Below are 22,577 nucleotides of genomic sequence, written 5' to 3'. Positions count from 1 at the left end.
ATCCTTAAGCCCTTAAATTTTTTTTTTTTCAACGTTTTTTATTTATTTTTGGGACAGAGAGAGACAGAGCATGAACTGGGGAGGGGCAGAGAGAGAGGGAGACACAGAATCGGAAACAGGCTCCAGGCTCCGAGCCATCAGCCCAGAGCCTGACGCGGGGCTCGAACTCACGGACCGCGAGATCGTGACCTGGCTGAAGTCGGACGCTTAACCGACTGCGCCACCCAGGCGCCCTTTAAGCCCTTATACAGCACTAATTTACTCCTATTTTTATGTGTTGTAACAGGCTTAGTAATCTGGTTTCTAAACTCCCATAAGAATCAAAGCAGCATATCAAAAAAGGGGGAAGAGCTGCTATATTAACAGCTAAAGGAGAGAGCTGAAAGGTAAGGATAAAAGAAGAATGATCAGAAAGAGAAGTTAAAATGAGTATGGAGGCCATTTAGTTTAGGGGCAGCAGTCCTACAGACATCTATGTACTTCAGTGAAGTGGAGCTAGGTAATTTTTAAGGTAGTTCTAGGTCCTCTTAAAGGCCAGGGGTATCAGAAAATGTTAAATTATAATGTCTACTATATTATCAGATGCTGTACTGAATCCTCTACATAAGTTGATTTCATTTTCATAGCAGCTTGGGAGGTAGGTGGTGATATTCTCATTTTAGAAATTACTGAGGCCTAGAGACAGACAGTGATTGGAAGAGCTAAGCTTAGAACCCAGAAGAACCCAGCTCCAGACAACCAAATTTTTTTCTATTATCCTATATTGGCTCTTCCCTGTGACCTAAAACCCTGGTCTTTCTCAGCCTCTTGAGCCAGTGATTTCTTCCTGCTCCCCTTTTATTCACTCTCCTATATAAAACTTTATTTTTAAAGATATTCATTCATCCAGTGAGTATTGAGTGTCAACCATGTGGCAGGCACAGTTTTAAAATATAGCAGTGAAGAAAATAGTTTTCTCTCTTATAGTTTACATTCTAGTGGAGGAAAATAAACAAATGAATATGTATGAAGACAAAGCAGGGTAAGGGAATGGAGTGGGACTTCATGATGAAAAAAAGGCCTCTCTTGAGAAAAAGGCCTCTTGAGAAAATAAAATCTCTGCAGAAATATACAGGAACTGTAGTAGTGAGCTATGCTTAATATCTTGGGGAATAACATTCCAGGCATAGAGTACAGCAAGTTCAGAGACCCTAAAACAGGGAGCATGCTTACTGTGTTTGAGGAGCAAAAGGGAGCCAAGTGGCTAGAGGTGAAGTGACCAAGAGGGAGAGTGGAGTATGGAGAAGTCATAAGGGTAGACAGGGACCCAGATCATATAGGGCTTTATTCTGAGTGAAATAGGAAGCCATTGGAGTGTTTTGAGTAGGGGAAAGATATAGTCTGACATTCATTAAAAACCTGATTGCACCAGTTGAGACCTCCAGCACAATGTTGAATAGAATTGGTGAGAGCAGACACTCTTACCTTGTTCCCAATTTTAGGGGAGAAATTATTTAGTCTTTCACTGTTAAGTGTGGTATTAGCTATAAAGTTTTTTGTTGATACTATATGTTAGCTATAGATGAATTTTATCAGGCCAAGTGAGCTTCCTTCCATTACTAATTTACTGAGAGGTTTTTTACCATGGATGGATGTTGGATTTTATAGATTGTGTGTTTTTTGTTCTTTATTCTACTAACATGGCACACTACATCAATTGATTTTTGGCTATCAAACTAACCTTGTATTCCAGAGTAAATCCCACTTGGTCAGAGTATATGATCCTTATTTATTTATTTATTTCCCCCCATCCTCAGAGTGTATGATCCTATTTAGATGGTGTTGGATTTGGAGTGCAGTGTTTTTTTTTTTTTTAAAGTTTATTTATTTTGAGAGAGAGCAAGTGGGGGAGGGATAGGGAGAGAGAGAGAGAGAGGGAGGGAGAACGGGACTACCAAGCAGGCTTCACGCTCTCAGCATAGAGCCTCATGGGGGGCTGGAACTAATGAACTATGAGATCATGATCTGAGCCGAGATTGGACGCTTAACTGACTGAGCCACCCAGGTGCCCTTTACATTGCTATTTTGTTGAAGATTTTTGTGTCTGTATTCATAAGGATTATTTACTTTTTGAATGTGTTACAGAATTTGCCAGGGAGGCCAATGTGGGCCTGGGCTTTTCTCTGTTGGAAGATTTTTAATTACTGATTTAATGTGTGTGTGTGTTGTTGTTGTTGTTGTTGTTGTTGGCCGACTCAGATTTTCTGTTTCTGTTTGAGTCACTTTTGATAATTTGTGCCTTTCTTGGAATGTTTTCATTTCATCTAAATTGACTAATTTCTTGGTTTAAAGTTGTTCATAGGATTCCTTTATAATTCTTTTAACTTCTGTAAGATCAGTCATGATAACCCTTTTTAAATTCCTGGTTTTGGCAATTTATATCTTCTCTTTTCTTGGTCAGTCTTGTTAAAGGTTTACCAATTTTGTTAATCTTTTCAAAGAAGCAACTTTGGTTGCATTGTTTTTCTATTCCATTGATTTCTTCCTATAATCTTTATTACTTCCTGACTAGCTTTCTTAGGGGTAGTTTGCTCTTCTTTTTCTAGTTTCTTAAGACCTAAGTTATTTAAAATAAAAAAATTTTTAAGTTTATTTATTTTGAGAGAGCATGCTAGCGAGCACATGCAAGTGGAGGAGGAGCAGAGAGAGAAGAGAGAGAGTCGCAAGCAGACTTTGCACTGTCAGTATGGAGCCTGATGCAGGGCTCAAACCCAGGAATTGTGAGATCATGACCAGAGCTGAAAGAATCAGATGCTCAACCAACTGAGCCACCCAGGCACCCCTGACTTAGGTTATCTTTTAAAGGCACTTTGCAGTTCCTAAGAGTCATCTTCAGACTTGACTGATGTGTGGGCTGTCAGTGTGCTTCCGATGTAGTCTCTTCAGAAGTATCTGGAGCTTCACAGAGGGCCTAACTCAGAAACATTGGAGTAGGCAAATTGTTCACATTGTATGTGTTATCAACTGGGAGGGGGCAGGGCTAGACCCATAATGCTGGGCAGCCTTGATCCTGCCTATCTCAAGTCAGGATTTGGGTGAGGCCTGAGCCTCATGTAGAATATTGGGGTGATGCAACAGGAAGTCAGGTGATACATGGAAAGCCAGAGCTCCCCAGGCTTCTGAGGAGATTTTGCCTGATACAGAGCTGAGCCAAGAGCTGGAGGAGATAACTGCCCACTTCACAGATTTTAGAGGCTTCAAGATGGCTTTTGAGACCTTGCAGAATACCTCTGTTGCCTGATAATGAGATTCTAAGCAGAAATTTAATTCTATTAAAGAAATATGGCTTAAATGTAAATCTCTTAGGTAACATTGAGGTGTAAGAGCTCTGAGGAATAACCTGGGCTTGTTGGTTACTTATTTGTGGCCTCTAGTTCCCACATCTGTGAACAAGGAATAACAGCTTCTACCTATCCAACTGTGTAAGGCACATTTCAAGTAAGTGCTGTATAAAACTGTTAAATACTGTACAAAATGTAAGGGACTATTAATGTTAGTAATTATGGTGATAGGGACCAGGGACAGAGTCTGAGAAGGTCCAGGGGCGGTAGCAGTGCATTCTTATCCTTCAAGGTGTGGGATGAATGTCTGACCTAAGTGGGCTTTTGGCTTAGTAAGGCAGGAGGTTTCTTATCTGCCAGGGTAATCATCACATGGCTCCTAGAGAATTCTGTGGAGAACATCTGAGGGAGGCTACCAGGGCAGCTCATATAAGAAGCAGCTGTCCCTGTTTTTTTTCCCCACCCAGGAATTTTGCCCACATTTTATTACTTTGGTTCTAGAAACAGCTGGCTTTCTCAAGGGTTGCTGTCACAGGAAAGCAATAAGGTCCAGCTCACTTAAGGGGAAGGAATAGTATGTAAAGGGCTCTGGGCTGTATTGGGCCCTGTGCCTCCCTCCTTCCTTTCCCAGTTTTCATTAAAACCAACGAGGGTCTTTCTGTCCCACTGGAGCAGCAGGCCAGACAGAAGAGGGACTGATAGGTCCTTTAGGTCAGATCAGCTAGAGGGCAGTTCTAAGGATGTTGGCTGTGGCAGAGAGGCAGGGTCCTGAGCCTAAGCATAAGGCCAAGAGATCAAAAATCCAAGATGTGAAACTGGGAAACAGTAGATGAGGAAACCGAGGTCTATCAGGAGCTGTGGTGCTAGACCCCTAAGATGAGTAGGACATAAGTTGAGGTGACTTAGGATTTAATGAGACAGATACAGAAAAATAATGAAACTATGCTACAAAAGCTTAAATTGCTTATTTTGAATTATCTGTCATTTTGTATTGTCTGAATTTCCACTCTTTTCCCACCCTCTTTGCCTCCCCCTGCCCTATTAGGATAATCTGTCAAGAGTTATTGCACTAAGTGCATAGGGCAAGAGACAAAAGTTACCTGCAGTATAACTGGTCTTTGGAAGTTTATTATTATTTTTTTAAAATAACATTTATTTATTTTTGAGACAGAGAGAGAGAGAGAGAGCATGAACAGGGGAGGGTCAGAGAAAGAGGGAGACACAGAATCTGAAACAGGCTCCAGGCTCTGAGCCATCAGCACAGAGCCTGACGCGGGGCTCGAACCCACGGGCCGCGAGATCATGACCTGAGCCGAAGTCGGACGCTCAACCGACTGAGCCACCCGGGCGCCCCTGGTCTTTGGAAGTTTAATTACACCCTTCCTGTGTACCTCTGAGCTGTAGTTTCCTCATCTGCAAAATGGGAACAAAAATTGGGATGGTTATTGGGATGCTAATAGGAGATTATGAAGAAAAAAAAAAAGTGCCTGGCCTGGATTGGTGTTCAGTCACTAGTGATAGAAATAAATTCTGATACCATGTGTTCAGTGTCAGATTATAATAGAAGGTGAATATTGCGACCCAGGCTCTTAACTCTGTTTTACTAACTCAGCCTTGGAAAAGCATTTAGTATGTCTCAGCCTCAGTTTCTTCTGCTCTGAAAAGAAGGAATGAGATAGAAAGTTGACCTATAATTGCTGATGTCCCTTCTAGTTCTGTGCCTCTAAAGGCACATTGATCTGTGGTTCAAAGGCATCAAAGAGTCAAGAGAAAACAAAAAGTCAAGAGGGGGTCAAAGAAGCCTTCAGTCCTGCTCGAGGCTGCAGCAAGGACAGTTACAATGAAAGCCATTATCTACAATGAGCAGATGTTGGAAGTGTCTGGGAGTCTGCTGCAGGGGCAGGGACCTGCAGGTCACCCAGCATTTGGAAAAGAAATATCAAAGAGTGAATCAGAATGGCCCAGAAGGTTGGAGACAGTAGATGCCAAGTATGAGAGAGACCATGAGACATAGGACCCCAATTTGTGCTCCATTACCTCTTTCTGGGTGTTCCCAGTCAAGTGATTTCTCTTTCTGCAGTCTTCATACCCCTATCTTTAAAATGAGTTAGGTGATGTATTCTCAAAGTGCCTCTTTAGGGCTTTCTAAAATTTCACTGTTCACTTTCTTTTGGCTCTCCTTGGTGTTGAGGATTTCATTTATATGCAAAGGCTTAACAAGTCACGCTTTGTCTAGCCCTAGAGTATTTAGAATGCTTTTGAAACCACAATTTCAGGCCACTAAGAATCATAAATTTTCAAGCTGAGGAATGCTTTGGTCCACCTGGTCCAACCCCTCATTTAACATTGGGAGATAATGCAGCAGAGTAGAAGACTATAGGCTTTGACAGCAGACTTTGAATTCAAATTCCTTCCAGTACTTGCTTGATCTTTTGGAGCTATAGTGTCATCATCTGAAAATGATGAGATAGAGTGATAATAGAGTAGGAGGCACATAGAGAATTACCATTATTTGGAGGAGGAAAGAAAAAATTGAGGAGAGAGAGATTAAGTCACCTGCTCAGGGTTGAACTCAGACCAGAACCTAGGTCTCTTGTGTCTCCATCTAGTTTTCTCCTCTCTGGAGCCAAGGTCAGTTGTAGTAGCAGAGATGAGATGTGCGTGTAGTAGCAGAGATTAGAAATGAAAGCATGTCAGCTTTCTTAACATATTCGCCAACAGCCTTCTCAATTCCCCTGTGGCATGTGTCAATAACAGCCCGCACTTGTTTTAGAAACAAGCGCTCTATAAGCACTTCTCTTTGATTTGCTTTGGCTGGTACAGGAGCCAGATGCTCTTAGAATAGCACATCAGACTCTCCAAATCAGCCCATTCCCATTCTGAGCAACTTTGATCAGCAGCTCTGATCTGCTGCTGGCTGGGGTGTTTGTCCCCAAGTCCTCCCTACCTGGCATGTGAATCACATTCAGTTGTTTTTTGCTATTTGCCCTTTCCTTCTTGATGGAAGTAACACTTATTGAGGTGTCTACTATGTGCCAGATATTGTGATAGGTACTTTAAATTGATTATTTCCTTTAGTCTTTGCAATTCATCAAGTTATTAATAGTTCTATAGGGAAAAGCTGAGGCTCAGGGAAGTAAATGAATTTGCTTGAGGTCATATATATCTAGTCTGTGAAAGAGCTGGGGTTTGAACTCTGGTCCTCCTAACCTCACAGATCCCATAGCAAGCTCTTCCTTGAGTACCATACTGCCTCTCTGGCCTCCCGGCAGGTAGAGTATTCAGAAGTGCCCAGGAAGGGACATTTAGTGGCTTTAGTATAATGGGAATATTCTCCATGCCTTCAGTGCCATTTTCCCATGAGTTTTTTTCTCTGCCTGCCTCAAACCAACTTCTTTAGGACCCAGGTGTGTGGCCCAAAGATCCAAGCAGGAGGCCGGGTTTCCATCTTCAACATGCAACACTGAATCCCTTGTAAAGAGTGTGCTTGTCATTTTCAGAGTTGAATGAGGGAACTATTTCAAGCAGTAAACCCCTACTTACGACAGCAGCTCTGAAATGCAGGGAAAGAAGAAAGAGGGTCTATATATCTGAAGTTTGATAAGCTTCCTTCGGGGACCTGGCAGGAGAAGAGACCTACATTTAAGAGATTAGGAATAAGATTGTTCTAATAGGTCCTCAAATCTGTACTCGGTTTTCAGTTACAAAGCACTTTACTTGAAGAGATCTTACTGTGAGGAAACTGAAGGCCTTTGCCTTCAGTAGCTAGTCTTGGTGACAACAGTGAATCTAAGCCCTTCCTGAAAGGGTTCTGTCCCTGGCCTTGGGCACCACCCAGTCTTCAGCTGCAAAATGGGCAGACTTAGTTCCTGCCCTTTTCTGAGTCCTTCTCTATTTGTCCCCTTCCTCACCCATTTTTACTCAGTTACTAGGGCTTCTTCTTTTTTTTTTTTTTTTTTTTTTTAACATTTATTTATTTTTGAGACAGAGACAGAGCATGAACGGGGGAGGGGCAGAGAGAGAGGGAGACACAGAATCAGAAGCAGGCTCCAGGCTCTGAGCCATCAGCCCAGAGCCCGATGTGGGGCTCGAACTCACGGACCGCGAGATCGTGACCTGAGCTGAAGTCGGACGCTTAACCGACTGAGCCGCCCAGGCGCCCCATACTAGGGCTTCTTAATGAGACACCCTTATAGTGCTACATTTTTAGGAATAGGGTAAACAATATTTTTGGCTCTGCATTTTCCCCATGATCATTTTCTAAAATGATGGAATTTTAGGATGTCAGAGTGGAAAGATACCTTAACTAACTGTCATCAGGTTTACAAAGGAACCCTTTTAATTATGAAATTGGGGCCCAGCAAGGGCCAATAAGTTATATGCCCAAGGTTGTGCAGTGAATTAGTGGCAAGTCTTCTGACTCTCAGCCTGGTGCCCTTTCCACTACACTGAGCTTTATGTCAGTTCCTAAATGACCACCTGGTCAACTTCACTAACTTACCTGTGCCTGGATGTGAGGCTTTTTTGTGTCTCCTTGGGTCTGTTTCCTGTGAGATAGGCCTATGGGTGTTTGTACTTTGTCAGGGCATAATTCTCCTGCATATGGTGAGCATGTGTCAAGTTTTGTTTAACTCATTAGTGTGGAAACCAAAAGAAAGAGAACAGCTGAGAAACTGGATTTCATGTTGTTAGTAGAAAAAAGGATTGCTGAAATTAGATTGCTTAGATTTCAAAATTGATTAATCTCCTAATGAAAATGTAAACTTTGGCATTATCCTCTCTGCTTAGAATTGAGCCTTCTCTGTTTTCTACACATTAACCTCTAACTTTGCAGTTTTGAAACATTTGGGTTCTAACCATTTGTGAACAGTAAGTCAAACAAAATTCCATTCTCCAAAAGTATCAGAGGAGCATCAGATGACTCTCACATGCATATTAAAAAATGTTCTAATCTGACTTTAAAAGGTCACACAACTGTTTCTATGCCTTATTTCCAAATTTTGGATAATTTGGAATTATCATTTCAGTATCATCACTGAAAATGATTAGAACCTCTTGTATTAAAGCTAGCTAGAGCTGTTCCAACCCAGGAGGGCACCTTTCTGTTCAGGGCACAGACCTTACTTCTTTGCTGAAGCTTCTGCTGATAGCAGCCATCAGCAAAATCTTGAACTCTCTCCTACAGCCCTACCCACTGGTGTGGAGCTTGGCCTTTACTGATCCTAGATTTGCTCCCCCACCCCCGTGTCAAGGAAGCTTTCTCCTTGCTCCTGGTTTCCCTCAGGGCCATCTTGGATGCCAAGAGCTTATATACTTCCATATGGAGGAAGTTGGTTTTGAGCACAGAGTTCTATTTGGGTGAAGTAAGTAACTGCTTTCATTATGTGGTTTTGTCTCTGAACATGTTTTACCCATCTTCTCATCCTCATTGCTACCACCCAAGGCCAGATCTTAATCCTCTCTCACTGGGACTATTTTCATTGTCAATCAACCCCTCTCCCTACCTCCAGTCTTTGTCCCTGAAGTATAACCTCCTTTCTCTTGCAATAGGTTTTAAAACACATTCCTTATTTACTACTTCCTGCTCATAAAACGTCTAGTAGAATAAGTCCAGTCTCCTTAGGATGACATTCAAGGCTCTGCAAAGACTATTTCTTTCCTTTCTTTCTAGCCTCTTCTCCATCTCCCTGTTCCTCAGGCTCTTTGTTCCAAAGGAGTTCATACTAGCAGGTAGAAATATTAGAGAAACCAACTTTTGGACAGTAGAAGGGAAGAACTACCTGATTGAGTCTATGAGAGAAGGTTAGGAAATGTTCTTAGTTTTGGAACCACACTAACACTCAATTTGATAAACATTTGTGGCAGGCATAGGGATATAGGTCCTTAGGGATATGGAGAAGGCAAATGCATGGTCAAGGCCTTTGGAGCCCATAGTTGATTTAAGAGGACAGGCAGGTAAAGTAAGTAGACTACAGTGATGATCACTATAATGGAAGCATATAGTTGTGGAGATCTTACTGTGCAGTGCTTTGGGAACATGGAGGAGAAGGGGATACTAACTGCCTGAGAGATGAAGGGAAGGTTCACGAAGATGGTATTTGAGTTGGACTTCAAAGATGAGATAGATATTTGACATTTGTGAAAGAAGTATTTGGTAATTGTGAAGGGGAGTCTGCAGCTTCCAAGTGATGAGACCAGTGAGGATAAAGACACAGAATTTAGGCGTATGTCTCAGAGAAGGGTAAATAGTCCAGTGTAACCAGAGTATAGGATTTCAGGAATGGAGTGTGGTTAGGGTTAAAGTTAACAGTAAGTTGGGGCTAAACTGGGTAAGGTATAATATTCTAGGCTAAGGAAATTCTATGTGAGTATTGTGTTTCTTATATAGCATGTAATTTACCATCTTTGAATTAAGTGATATGTATTTATCTATTTGTGCGTGTGTGCGTGTGTGTGTGTGTGTGTGTGTGTAGCTATGTGTTACGGTGTATATGTTACATTTGGAAATAATTTGTGAAGAGCCACTGAAGCAAAGTGAATGTTAAAAAATGGAGCCAAGAGGACAGGTTAGACCTAAGCTTACTTGAGCTTGAACCTCTGAGATGTTCTCCATTTCCACAAGTCCGTAAGTTAATCATAGCATGCTAGAATTAGAGTGGACTTCTCAGGACCAGTGGTCGGTCAGTCGGTCTGTCCATCTGTCCGACCATCCATCCATCCATCCAGTCATGTATTCAGCAAATGCCTGATGATACTCTTGGAACTGTGATATGGTAGTGAACAAAACAGACTACCTTCATGAAACTTGTAGTGGGGGAGACAGAAAATGAGTAAATCATTAGTTATTCTTTCATTTTGTATATGAAGAAAGATAAGCAGGAGTGAAGGGTTAAGCCCTTTCTAACATTTTCAGCTGATAGAAGAGCAAGTGAAAAGTCCCCAAGGCAGGAACACGTTTGTAGAAAAACCAGAAGGCAGACGGTGTGGCTGGAGCAGCAGCCTGAGGGGGCAGAAAGCAGGAGATGAGGTTGGTGAGGGCCAGAACATACAGGGCCCTGAGGTCCAATTGGCCAGTGAGAAAATGAGGCTGACCAATAAAGAGCCAGGGCCATACAGCAAGTTAGCAGCAAGGCCAGGATTGGTATCATCCTGGTTCAGCTTCCCTTCCTTTGCCTCCCTGCTGTCTTTTGGCTTTGATCCAAGATTAATTTGAATCTCATTTAATCCCTTCCTTCTCCTCTCCCTCACTCAGCTCTTTCCCTCTTCCTGTTCCCTGGGCTCCTGTCACACCATTGTAGTATTTCATTTCTGGCTACTTTTCTTTATCACAGCATTAGCATTTCCCAGACCCACTTTTGCACTCATGATCTGATAATACAGTGATTCCTGGAAGGTCAAAGCTAGAGAGGTTCTTGGACATCCTTTTGTTTCAACCCCCTGATATTAGAAATCCAGAGAGGACAAGTGATTTGCCCAAGGCCACCTATCTAATTAGTGGCAGAACTTGATTTCCTTTGCCACCCAGTCTCTGTTTATCTAAAGCTTTTTCCTGTTTATCTAAAGCTAACACTTAGGGGTTTTTCTGTGTGCCAGGCACTGTGCTAAGTGCTTTTAAAAAATAATTACAGCATGTGAATCTATAGTTTTCTCAAAGTTAAAAAATTTTCAAAACATTCTTTTTTTTTTTGTTTGTTTCTATTTATTTTTTGTATATAAATAGATGTCAGGTTAGGATTCGGTGCATACCTATGTTCTAGGGTTTCTATTTTCTAGCTTTGTAAACTTGGACAAGACTCTTGACCTCACTCTTAAATGTTTTTCCCACCAGAGCCCTAAAATTTCATCCCCTAACAATTTGGAAACCTGATATGCTTACCTGCTCACCTTGGGAAATGTGCCTCCATTGATGACTGAGCAGCCGTAACAGGCTGGCCCTGTGTGATTTGAAGAGGAAAGGATGGGGAGGCAGAGAACTGGGTGCCTGGGAGCCACTAGATCAGGAATTGGCAACTCCTCTCAAATCAAATAAATCAAAACATATCTAGGGTAGGAGCCTCGGGGTAGTGTTGATGGTGACTCTGCTTGGATTGTGTTCTGAGGATGAGGGGATTGCCAACTCTATTGAATGAGAGGAGCAGCAATGCATAGCGACCCTTGTTTGTGCAAGGGCAAAAGACAGTGTGTTGGTGGCAAGTGTCCCAACATGGCTGTGGCTGCCCATAGGCCATTTCTGCTATTCATGACATCAGCCATTGACCTTGTGTCAGCCCCTGGAGAGGGCTGCTGTGGTCTGATACAAAGAGCCCAGTCTCTGTAGTTACACAGATTGAGTTCAGACCACTGTCTACCAGTTACTAATTGTGTTTTTTAGTCTAATTCTTACTTTACCTCTCAGAACCTCCTGTCTTCCCTGTCTGTAAAACAGTGTTGTTGATAACAGTGTTTTGGGATTTGTTGTGAGGATTCAGAATACCTTAGGTAAGTAAGTGTCTCACAATACCTGATACTTAGTTGAGTGAATGGCAAGTTGCTCTGTTGTGATTAGCTCTGTGAAGACTAGTATCTTTAGAAGGTGGTATTAAAGTCAGGTCTGCTCTGATTCTCTGACACTCTCCTCCCCACATGCCCTGGATCCCTCCATTCTTTCCTCAAGTTCCAGCCCCAGAAATGTTGGGCAAGTGGGAGCCTCTCAGGCTAGTCTTTCGCTCCAGCTGGTATATCTGAGTAAGCACGATTGTTACATAGCAGACATAGAAGGCCAGGGAGGTAGCTCAGGCAGCAGTTGATGAGCAAAAGGCTTCTCTCTGTTCCCAATAAATTGGTCCGTGGGGATCCTAGCTTTGAAATTCTAATTGACACAGGAAGGAAAGGATTCATTAGGCTCTGGACTCATTAAAATGCTCTGCTGCTCACCTACGATTTATTCTTGGCAGGAATAAATCAGGAGGAATTCATCAGGAGGAATTAAGTAAACCAATGGGTTGGGAGCTGCTGACAGAAGAGTCTGGTTGTGGAGTAGGGATGTTGAGCTTCCCATATTATGGAGCACATAATTGGCTTCTGAAGTTCCTCACCTCTAGGACTTAGCACGAGTCTAATACTCGTATACTGTTAGTGCCAAAAGGACCTTCTGAAATCATTAACAGACAGTAGCTCATTTATGGGTCATTCAGAGAAGGGCTAGGGTTTGCCCAAGATCACCAAGCACTGTAGTCGTGGAGCTAGAATTAGAGTCCACCAAGCCTCTTGACTTCCAGGCCAGGAACCTTTTTCCTGCATCACTTTTGGATTTCTAGATCCAGTATTTCATTCATTAAACCTTGAGCTGACACTTTTGACATGGGAACAGTCATGGGAGGAGAGGGGACACCTAACCCAGTATTAGATTAGAAAGTCTCCAAATCTAAGGGGTGAATAGGAATTAACTAGGCAAAGAAGCAGATGAGCAGTGTTTAAACTTGGCAGACAAGCACGTACAAAGGCCCAAAGACTTTCCAGGAATGGGAAGTTGAATCTTGCTTGAGTTGGGGAATTGAGGAAGAGAGAAGTTGTCATATCTATGAGGTTTAGGCCCCTTGCTCTTTGGTAAGAATCCTAGACCCGGGATTAGTCCTGGGTTCTAGGTGTGTTTCTGCTACCAATGTTAGTTATTCAGGTAACATTTCTTTAGGTGTGCCATGCTGGGCATGGAGGTACAAAAATGCATAAGATGTATGTAGTCCCCTTCCTCAGAGATACGTCAGTTTAATGAGGCAAACAAACTAATAAACAACTCCTATAATAGAGCAAAGGAAAAATTACCTCTGCTGGAGGAAGTCACAGTAGAGCTGTATGTTACCGTCAGTATTTTCTCTGGGCTTTGATTATCTCACCTGTCACGTGGTGACAAGTACTGTTCTATGTTAGCTCATGAGCTGATGGGAAGACAGCTTTGTAATAACTGGTATTTATGTGGTGTTTTGTGGGTTACAAAACATTTTTCCATCATTAATTAATCTTAGTTACAATCTTGTCACTTAGGAAACTTCCCCCTAGTTACAGATGAGGAAACTAAAACAGAAAGACTGAGCCTTGTTCATGGTTTCACAGCTTTTGTTTAACAAAAGCTAGGGTTATAAATACAGTGGATCCAAACAGACTTTTGAAAGTAGAAAGATGACAACCTTTCTGTCCCTTGCTTGTGTGGCCCATTTCCTTCTCCCATCACTAGAAATACAAAGAACATCTCCAGTGTGAGAAAGGCAGATCTAAGTTGGCTGGGGAGGAAGAAAGGGATCTTATTTCAGTCTTTTCTAGATTGGGCTCTGAATTTAAAAAAAACAAATTTTTTTTATGTTCATTATTTTTGAGAGGGGTGGGGAGGGTCAGAAAGAGAGGGAGACACAAAATCTGAAGCAGGCTCCAGGGTCTGTGCTGACAGACCCTGACGCGGGGCTCAAACCCACAGACCCCAAGATCATGACCTGAGCCGAAGTTGGACGCTTAACCAATTGAGCCAACAGGCGCCCCTGGGCTCTGAATTTTTAAGACTGTATGTCCCAGTGTTCCTTCACTTACGGCCGTTCCATCTCATGCCATGTACAGAGTGTTGTCTCAACCATTATCTAATTAGGTACACATATCACCTTATGGGGGTAGACAGAGCCTGCTGTACAGATGGGTAAACTGAGGTTCATAGAAGTTAAGTAATTTTCCCAGAGTTCACTGAATTATTTATGCAGACCAAGGACTGGAATCCAGGGCTCCTGACACCAAACACGTACTCTTTTAAAAAAAAAATTTTTTTTTTTAATGTTTATTTATTTTTGAGAGAGAGAGAGAAGGAGGGAGGGAGACAGACCTCGAGAGGGGAAGGGCCAGAGAGAGAGGGAGACACAGAATCTGAATAGGCTCCAGGCTCCGAGCTGTCAGCACAGAGCCTGATGTGGGGCTGGAACTCACAAACCGCAAAATCATGACCTGAGCTGAAGTTGGACTCTTAACCGACTGAGCCACCAGGTGCCCCTAAACAGGTACTCTTAAAATTATAGAATGTAGGCTCCTTTGAATTTGTTCAGTTCACACAATTCTTGAATATACCCCATGAGCCAGAGACTTTGCTATACAAGAGAGTCTCTGGTTAGGCTCAGGCCATCTTGGTGCAGCACTTTCCTTAAGAGCAGGGACTTTTTGTTATTTACTTCTCTGTCCCAAGCCAGGGCCTGGTTTCAAGAATGCTTTGCTGTTGTTTTTGGCCTTAGTCTGCCAGAAGCTGGAGGGAGCAGATGGCCATAGCAATGTGGATCATGAGGGTGTGTGTGATCCCAGGCAGGGACAGAGGATGAGTTGAGAGCCCTACACATATACTCCTGTTCCTGTGCATATAGGCCCCTGCCAAGGTATTGTTCCATCCCAGAACAAAGTGAAGCTGGCCAACAAAGTGAAGCTCCCATCTCCTGTCACCTGGCCTCCATACACACACGTACTTGTTGGTCTCCTGGATGTATTTCATACAGATGCTTCTAGGTCCTGCTGTCCCAAAAGACCCTTTGGACCTATTTCCCAGGGATATCCCAAAATGAAGTTAAGAAGCCTCATCCCACAGCCATTCTGACATCTGAATGTTATAGACTCCAGCAGGCTACCACCCACTCTGCTGTTTTTACTCCTAACTCCTTAAGCAGATTGGCTGCTTAGTGTGACTTTGACAAAGAGACTAAATAGTAATCAATACTGAGAAGTTAACATGTTTCCTATTTATCCAAAATCTTAACCAGAAAGTTTTAAGGATTTTCTGGGGTGGGAAGTAACTGGGATAAGGAAGTTGACTTGCATGATGGGAAGCCTGTAATAACCTCAGGTACCTTATAAATCATGGAAGAAAATATCAACATTCATTCACAATGTTTCAGATGCCCCTCATATTCGTATCTTTATACATCACAGAGCTCTTTCATGCACATCACTGCCTTTGAGTCTTAGAGAAACTCTGCGAGGGAAGCAGTGCAAGGATTACCATTCCCACTTGACAGTTGAGACCAGGGAAGGTTAGTGACTATCTGATTGTCATGGTGGCAGAGCCCTAAACAAAATCACGACCTGAGAGACAGGTAGTCCTGGGTTTGAAGTCTGGTGGTCACCATTTGCTGATTGCATAACTAGGCAAGTTACCTAGCCCCTCCAAGCCTCAGTTTCCTTCTCTGTAACAGGAGGATAATAATATTTACTTCTCACGGTTGTCTAAGGATTAAATGGCATAATGAATAAAAAAGATGTCAACATGGTGTAGAACAAGTATTAGAAGCTCAGTACCTGCAGGTTTTCCATCTCAGGTGTTTTAAATTCTTGTATTCTCAGTCTTTGAAAATTAGTACTCTCATTACAGTAAAATGAGCTACATGTAATAAATTTCTGTTAACCAGAGTATCGTTTAAGTGCCTCATTGGGTTGAGAGAACTGAATTAGTGGGAAGCAAGGGTGCTGGGGTATTCTGGCTAAGTACTTCTTTTTTTAAAACTTTTTTTTTTTTTTTTTAACATTTATTTATTTTTGAGAAACAGTGAGACAAAGCGTGAGCAGGGGAGGGGCAGAGAGAGAAGGCGGGACAGAATCTGAAGTAGGCTCCAGGTTCTGAGCAAGCGGTCAGCACAGAGCCTGATGCGGGGCTTGAACCCACAAACTGTGAGATCATGACCTGAGCCGAAGTCGGGCACTCAACCAACTGAGCCACCCAGGCGCCCCCCGGCTGAGTACTTCTGATACAAACCACAGTGGGCTAGACCTGATAGGGACTCCAGAGGTGTGTGCTAGTGTGTCTTCCTCAGAAGAGATGTTAATAAACTGGGAAAGGTCAGACTGTGTAATATGAAGCACATTTCTTTCCTGCTGACTTCTCAGAGCCATAGTATGCACGTGACTCTGGGTGGAGTGATGTGTTGTGGGGAGATGGAATATGCCAAGTTTCTTGTTTGTATTTGACCTTGGAGCCCCTTTTGTGAGGAACTCTCATTAACATCTTGAGGAACACTGGTCATCCATCGAAGAGTTCATGCAACACTGAGCTGATCCAGTTCCTCTATTTTCTGACTAAGGTAATAGAGGTCTATAACCGAAGTTTACAGAGCCAGTCCATAGTGGAATGAAGTTTGAAGATCAGGGTGCCTGGAGAGTTCTAGCCTTTGCTTGGTAAGGACCTCGTACATCTTTCCCCACAGAAAGTCCAGATTTAGCAGTCTCTGGGCTGTAGTTTTAGCCTTTTTCTCTATTTAAAAAAAAAAAAATTAATTTCTATACCCAACATGGAGCTCGAACTCAAGACCCCAGGATTGGATGCTGTACTGACCCCAGTTGGATGCTGTACTGACTGAGCCAGCCAGACACCCCTCAGTCTCTCTTTTGAGCCTCTGCTCCCTTTGTCTACTGAACAAAGACACCAGTGGTCCCCAGCTTGTTGCTCTGTCCCTCCTTTGTTTTCTCTCCCATCACTGTCTTGCCTGTTCTTTTGCCATAATGATGGGTGAGGAACTTGGGCTCATCTCATGAACACTGACTGTACAGTTTACTTTTGAGGAGTTGCCATGTCAGGAATCCTGGGTAACCATTTACTGAAGCAGCACCCATCTAGGATTCTTTCACCTACCTGTTCATAGCAGAAATTCACTGAACATCTACTGATTGCCAGGGCAGTCTGGGAGCCTGGGATTGCAAAGATTAATAAAGAGTCTCTGCCTTCAAGGAGTTCAGAGTAAACTGGAGAGAGACAGGTGTATGAATACAAAAGTGCAGCAAATGTTGCTGCAGCAGAGGTCCATAGAGGATATTGGGTTCCAGAGGAGTGAGGGACTGCATCTGCCTGGGGGATGAGAAACAGGAGGCTTTTCTGAAGAGTTTTCATCAGGGGCATCACATCAGTGGATGTATGCTCAAGAGAACTCCTTCTTGCCCTAGCCTCCATCACCAAATCAAATAGACTCTGGTTCTGCTTTACTGATGAAGTAAACTCTCTCTTAATCTTACTCAATGATAAGATTGTGGTATTTTGAGCAGGGGGGCCAGTACTAATAGTTTTTTCATTTAGAAAATTCCTGAATGCTTAACTTGATGGTACATTATCTCATTGAATTCTCCCATCAGCCTAATGGGGAGGATACTGCAATGTTATTCCCATTTTACAAATGAGAAAACTAATTCCCAGAGAGGTTAAGTCATTTACCCAGGATCATATAGCTGATATATGGCAGAGCTGGGATTTGAACCCAGGCTGTCTGATGCCAGAGTCATTCTCCTAAAAGGGCCTCAGAAAGGGCTATCATGATCTTGATACAATTCTTACCTCAAAGACTTGTAAGAATGAGAAAATACTTAGCACCTCATCTATCACATAATAAGCAATTAATAAATCCTAATCATTTATTACATTATAAAACAGACTTCCCTAAAGGTTGGGTGGATTAGGCCCCTGCAAAGATGCCTCCTTTCCGTCTCACTCAAGTCTCTTCTGGCTGTGTTATCTGTACAGCCTGCTTCTTTAAGAGGAATGGATGGTGGAGGTGGCAGGGGCAGTGGTACGTGGAGTTCAGTTCAGCAGGTACGTCTGAGCTCCCACTCTTGGCCAGGGCCTATCCTGAAAGGCAGAGGGGATGCTGAAAGTGCGGTCCCTGCCATCAGGAATTCACAAGTCAGTGTAGGAAAGGAGATGACACAGAAACAGATTATTTTAATACAGTCTCCTCAGATGGATGTTAGGCAGCACATCAGATCCCACTGCCCATGGCTCATACCACAACCAGCAGGGTAGGAATCACTTACTATTATATTAATTGATTAATCATCCTATTAATATCCTTGTAATCAATTAAAGCCACTTTTGTTAATGTAGAAAGTAGGTGATACCATAAAGAAAGTCAGCAGCTACTTAAAGGAGACTTTTAACATGCTCAATTGGAAAAACCCATTTTATTTTTATGAGGGGGGTGGTGGTGGTGTTCCAAAACTGCCAGTAGAGCTGAGGGAGTCCTTGGCTTGAGGAGTGTACTATGGGGAAGGATTTATGTCCCTCAGATTTCCCCCCGGTCACCCAATGTGCTCCTTAGTTATTACTTACTTTATAGCTTCTTGTACCCAAGCATATTTTTTTTTATTTGTCAGAATGAGCAAGAAGGGGGAGGTAGCTTTCTGAGGCAGGACATCTGCCAAGAGAGGCAATGACTGAGCATCTGCTGGGATTGGCAGGGGCTGTGCCAGGGCAGCAAGGGCATTGTGAGTTGTGTGTATTATTGCATGAGGTACCTCTAATTAATTGGTTCCACGAGCACTTTTGGAATTCATGCCATGTACCTAATAATATGCTAGGTGATGTGAAAAATACCCCAAAGTTTTATGGTGCTTGGTGAGAAAAGACTAACACATAAGACAAAAAGGAGTCCACGCAGATGGGATGATCAGGGGTTGACTTGTGGGGTTCAGACTCTCAAGAGCTATAGAGACTTAGGACTGCCTCCTTACAGAGCACTGTCCTGCCTGTGACTTAGGAGTGGGTGATGGCTTCCATGAAGTCAGGCTCTTCAGCTGCCCACATGGCCGTTTCTGATCTGGCCTCTGCCAGGTCCCCTGCTTTCCTTGTACTCCAGACAAATCACAATACATATTATTGTTCCCTAAATATAGAAGCTTTATTTATTTATTATTTATTTATTTATTTATTTACTCACTCACTCACTCACTCACTTACTAATTAGCTTCCACAGCCTTGCTTATGCTCTTTCCGAAATGTTCTCCCTCTCTTGTTTGTGTTTGGGCTAACTTCCTTTCATCCCTCTGGACAAGATCAGGACTTCTTGATGACTACTTTCTGATTTCCTCCTTTCTCTTCTTTCCTGTCCTTTTGGTAAGTGACATGCTTTTGAGTTCTTCATGTCATAGCCTTTATCAAGATGAAATATAAGTTCTTGTTTTTCTTTTTTTTTTTTTTAAATGTTTATTTATTTTTGAGACAGAGAGAGACAGAGCATGAATGGGGGAGGGGCAGAGAGAGAGGGAGACACAGAATCGGAAGCAGGCTCCAGGCTCTGAGCCATCAGCCCAGAGCCCAACGCGGGGCTCGAACTCACGGACCGTGAGATCGTGACCTGAGCTGAAGTTGGATGCTTAACCGACTGAGCCACCCAGGTGCCCCAATAAATGATTTTTAAATGAGTAGATAAATAAAATGTTCAGCATATTATTCCTCTGCCTAGGAGCCTATAAAACTTCTTTGTGGCATTCAAAACTCTGTAGACCGAAAAACAAATAAACACAGGACACTATTATCTCACGTATACATGAAAAAAAAGATTTGCCTTTTTTCTCCTAATTAATTCTCCCGCCCCATCATAATACATGATACTTGTGAGATTGCCATGAAAGTGACATTCATTGGTGATAGGAGAGTAAATTGGTAGGTACAACATTTTTAGAAAGCAATTAGTGTATCTTAAGAGACATTAAAAAATCATACATTTTGACATAGTAATTTCACTTCTGGGGATCTGTCCTAAGGAAATAATCAAATATATAGAATAAACTTTACCTTAGATGTTATTTATAGTCATGAGAAATTGGGAAAAGCATAAATGATCACTTGACTACAACCATTATAAACTATGATAAAGTCACTCAGGGGAGTGACTATGAGTTAATAAACTCATAGTTAATAAACTATGAGTTAATAAACTATGAGTTATTTAAAACAATCACAAAAAATGGGGCTTATTGAAAATTATGCAACAATAAGGACAAATATATTATATATGTTACAATGTTAATTGAAAAAATCAGGTTACAGAATTGGATGAATGATTTAACTATGTAACCCAAATATAATGCAAAGGGAAAAAATGGAAGGAACTATACCAAAATGGTGACAGTAGTTCCATTCTAGAGAGGAGTAGGAGTTTAGGTGATTTCTTATGGTAATTTCAAAAAGTAAACACACTAAGTAGTACAAATACCCAAAATATTGGCTAAGAATTTTGAAATAGTAAAGCAAAACTTTAATTTCAGTTTTAAGCAAAGGAGTGATATGGTGTTATTATTCCAGTAACTGTGTGGAGGATGAATTTGAAAAGTGATAGTAAGAATAGAGAGACAGGGTTACATTCTAAAAGTTTTAGGAGGCCAAATCAGGCCTTGGTTCACTGTGTCAATGAGGGGATGGATGATTCAGTGTGGAGGGAGTATATATGCCAGTAGAGAACACTGGTTCAGGGAGTTGATGATTTGTCCAAGGTTATGTGGCTAGTAACCTGGATTTAAATCCTGGTCTGTCTGTTCCACAGCACATGCTCCTGCTCCCACAGCTGAGACCTCTGTTACAGTTTTGGGGGAAATACCAGCTATTATTGGACTATAGAAACTTGTTTAGTGTAGTGTTTTGTTTTTGATGGGAAAGGGGACCAGAAAGGGTTAGTTAATTATTTCTAAGATGATGACTGGGGGGAAAAGACCATCAAGTTGATTCTGTCATGATCAGTTGAATTGACTAGAGGTTCATTAGGTATTGGGTATGTTACGCTTGTTTTCTTGGGGGCTTCCCCCCCTCCACCAACTTGTTGTGGTTCATTAGTTGGCTTTTATTTGATGCTTGTGGCATCAGTGCCTCTTGAGCTTTGGTATGCACATGTGTACCATATTACATGCAGATGAATATTTTGGTCGTTATGCCAAGTTTATTAATGATGCTGTAGCTGGAGGGTGGAAGAGGTCAGATTGGCAGCCTCCAACAAGGGACAAATGTCTAAGCAGCTCCCTGAAAGGAAGGGTTTGCCTGAGCCATTTGATGCCTTATCCCCACACCTGTCTCATATAGCTTTGTCCAATAAAAGTTGGTTTCAAACTTCAGTCTATACTTTGGAGTCTGATACCCAGCCCTTTAGAAGAACCCAGTTCATGTTGCTTACTGTGTGACCGTGGGCAACTGACTTTGCCTGTCTGAACTGGAGTTTATTCACCTGTAAAGTGAGTATGACTTAATAACCCCTTAGAGTATCTTTGTGTGTGGATTTGATAGCCTTAACTCATGAAGCGGCTTCTAAGCCACATTAAAGGTGTTGGACTGTATTCTTGGTGGTAGGAAGCCGCTGGAAGGTTTTTAAACAGGAGGTGGCAGGGACCCAGTTGCTTTCTCTCAATCAAGGTAGATGCTTAGTAATGTTTGTGGAGTTGATTTGTTATCAGAGGGACAAAAGCAGAGTGACTTTGACTGACATCCTTCTTAGTGGTCCCTTTTGGGGCAAACATGGCACTGTGAGATCATGCTTAGAGTAAGCCCTCAGATACATTTAGATCAGCACCTTGGAGAGAGGTCAGCTTTTTTCCCTTTTCTGAATGTGGGAAATTAGAAAAATATATATATGCCAATGCATATGCTGTCTGTAGGATCAAGCTTTTGAGGGACTGTGAGGGTGGCATTCAGTATTTTTAAGGAGAAGGATTGTTGTAATGAGCAAAATATTGATTGCACATGAAAGGATTTTAATCAGCTGCCCTTACACCTGAAGGGGGCACAGTGCGTGGCTGCAGTGCCAAGTTGTGCACCATCCACCCCCTGCTTCCAGCTGACTGGCTTCCTGCCCAGATATCTCTGTCTAGGAAGATCTGCAACAGAAGTCCATCCAGGCAATATTCCTGTCCATATTTATGAAGCACATCTCCTGTAAAAGAGTACACTCCCATATGTTATCTCCTTTGACCTTCATAGCAGCTTGCATTGCCAGTGGGCAGAACAGGGATTTTTATCCCATTTTACAGATGAGAAACCTTGAACCTCTGAAGTGAAATGCCTTCCCAAGTTCACACAGCTAGTAGAGGTGAGATTCAGGACCAGGACTCCACAGACAAACAGAAATCCAAAGTTAGCAATCCCCTATTGCTATTTGAGGGCAAGGCCTGCTTGGAAGGGGTTAGGCCTCTCTTTCTGTTTTCCTCAGAATCACCTACTTCTACTTTTTTTATATTTTTAAAAAAATGTTTGCTTATTTTTGAGAGGGAGAAAGAGAGTGCACGTGAATGGGGGAAAGGGAGAGAGAGAGGGAGACAGAGGATCTGAAGCAGGCTCCATGCTGACAGCTGAGAGCCCCATGCGGGGCTCAAACTCCTGAACTGAGAGATCATGACCTGAGTTGAAGACAGATGCTTAACCAGCTGAGCCACCCAGGTGCCCCTCCCTTACTTCTAAGATAGTCTGGAAAATGGGGACTCGTGCACTAACATTGCACAGCCTTCTGCAGCCTTATTCAGTAT

At 42.4% G+C, this 22,577-nt stretch overlaps 1 protein-coding gene across 9 annotated transcripts in view; it reads left to right on the top strand.

Moving 5' to 3' along the window:
- The window catches only part of RALY (RALY heterogeneous nuclear ribonucleoprotein), an 87,742-nt gene that overhangs the window by 41,447 nt on the left and 23,718 nt on the right, over positions 1-22,577 (top strand). The window contains exon 1 of one of the 9 annotated variants that reach the window (XM_049649962.1): positions 268-386. The exons of the other annotated variants lie outside the window; for them this stretch is intronic. The gene's annotated coding sequence lies outside the window, so the exon portion shown is untranslated. Of the gene's footprint in view, positions 1-267; positions 387-22,577 lie in introns of those variants that run through there. 9 annotated transcript variants of the gene reach the window in all.

The sequence above is a fragment of the Panthera uncia genome (assembly GCF_023721935.1).
Source record: "Panthera uncia isolate 11264 chromosome A3 unlocalized genomic scaffold, Puncia_PCG_1.0 HiC_scaffold_11, whole genome shotgun sequence".
NCBI lineage: Eukaryota > Metazoa > Chordata > Mammalia > Carnivora > Felidae > Panthera > Panthera uncia.
Note: the sequence above shows the minus strand (reverse complement) of the source record. Positions and strands in the feature narration are given on the sequence as shown.